Here is a 2,152-nt window from a genome sequence, read left to right on the forward strand (position 1 = left end):
AATATTTTCTCGTTTAACTGAAGTGCATGCAAAACTCAGAAATAAAAAAATAAAAAAAAACGGTTGAAGCAATTCTCCTAATTCGGTATGAACTAAGGATGGAGGCAAAACCAAGTACAGACATTACACCTTTGTCGGAAATGACAAACAATTTCTTGACAAAGATTCACGAAGGAAGTGGAAGAACCCATAAATATTAGTAGTTTTTTTTTTTTTCATTCATTGCCAGACGCCATGTATCCCACACGGGGTGGCCAAGGGCTTAGAGTTAATTGTTTTACAGGGAGGGGCACTAATCCTCCACCAACCCCACTTGACACGTAGGGATGCCAACAGCATCTGGTGTTCCCAGGCGGTCACCCATCCAAGTACTAACCAGACCCAACGTTGATTAACTTCGCTGATCGGACGGGAAGCGGTGTACTCAACGTGGTATGGCTACATTGAAAATTCATGCTTGTTTTACTAAAATTACAGCTTATGATTTGTGAGAATTTTCATGGGAAGGTAAATCTCATTTGTAGGAATTTGTGGGAGAGATTAAATGGAATCATGGAAATTTCCCCCTTGTGAAGTGGCAATACCGGGTCAGAGGGATGGGTATATTCCTGGAGGGATCATCCTCCGTGATTGGAAGAAAAGCTGTATGGAAGACATGGCTTTCTAGGGGTGGTGAAGACCACCTATGGAGGTTCATCACTCCAAGGGACTTTGAAGAATATAACAAGAGAGGAACTCTGACCGTGTCTTTGTCCGTCTTCATATAAAAACAAGGCATTTTCAAAGGCATATAAATTTAACCGTATGAATGCAAACATGAATAGTATACTGTAATTCTCCTAGCACGGTAACCTCCCAAGATATGGAGCTGGAACCCGTTGAAGGGATGGTCTTCCAGTGTGGTATAAAACATCTATGAACAGCAGTCCCTTTTGGGGATGTAGCCACGGAAGTGGTTCCGTTGATAGTGTAATGGTTCATTTGAACTTTCTGATCGCTGAAGTTTTTCATGGTTAAACGCAGTTATCCGGCGTTATTAAGTTGAATAAAACATACGGGCTATGTACTTTCACAGCAGCGAAAAGCTAGAGATATTTTCGCCCACTGTTTTTTGCTCATGCAAAACCAAGTCAAGACCACAGATCGCTAGACATAATATAATACCAAATTAAACCAAACGTTGTGAAAGGCCTTTTGACATGTAAAATTCTATGATACATACATATATACATGCATACATACGTACTTACATACAGATGCACTCATAGGCAATGTGTGGCATCCGTCAACTGACAAGATCTGTTGCGTTTATGAGAATAAAATGCCCAAGTGGGTCAAATGTAGTCAATGGCTTAATGAGATAAATTTATAACAATTATTTTATGTAGCACTTCCCTTTGTTGAATCATAACAGGTCAGGTTACTCAGAACAATGCGGGAACAATGAGCATCAGAGTGAAACGAGATAATCATTGTTATACACATGAGGGAGTTTTACCCCACCAAACTATCGGCGGCTCGCACACCATTAACTCTAAACGGATTATACCTTTTACCAACATTGGTTTATTCTGACCCCAGTGACACACACACACACACACACACACACACACACACACACACACACACACACACACACACACACACACACACACTTTCTAAAGCACGAATTACATGGATATGCCTCACTTTGTGAAGGAAGGGAATCGATCTGTCACAAACGGCTCTTTTTCTTTTTTTTCTTTTTTTAATCTAAGGCTATTTCTCTCAGTAAAAGTTGCTTGCATCATCATTACCATCATCGTTATCATCATCATCTTTCCTTCTTCTATTTTCACGTTAAGATGGTGTCAAATCCTCCTCCTCCTCCTCCTCCTCCTCCTCCTACTACTACTACTACTACTACTGCTTTATTAGACATTACCGTTGCGAGGCAGTAGTTACCTATTTGTACTGGTACAAGGTGTGTGGTGTAGTCGTTGAGGGAGGTGGTTAGTGGTGTGGGCAGTATGGCCTCTGACACCACGCTCATTGTTATTTCAGTGTAAGTGGCACATGTTGGTTATGGGAATCCCATCCCGGACCTCTTCCATCTTGCCTCGGGAGAGGGTATCAGCCACCTCATAATCTCGTCCTCACATGTGTCATATGT

General features: G+C 41.4%; 1 pseudogene; it reads right to left on the minus strand.

Annotated features, from left to right (window-relative positions):
* Window positions 1-329: 329 nt before the first annotated feature.
* Window positions 330-446, minus strand: LOC145405705 (5S ribosomal RNA; annotated as a pseudogene).
* Between the last annotated feature and the right edge of the window lie 1,706 nt (window positions 447-2,152).

The sequence above is a fragment of the Coenobita brevimanus genome, chromosome 67 (assembly GCF_032717465.1).
Source record: "Coenobita brevimanus isolate Jiangsu-jjx chromosome 67, ASM3271746v2, whole genome shotgun sequence".
Taxonomy (NCBI): Eukaryota; Metazoa; Arthropoda; class Malacostraca; order Decapoda; family Coenobitidae; genus Coenobita; species Coenobita brevimanus.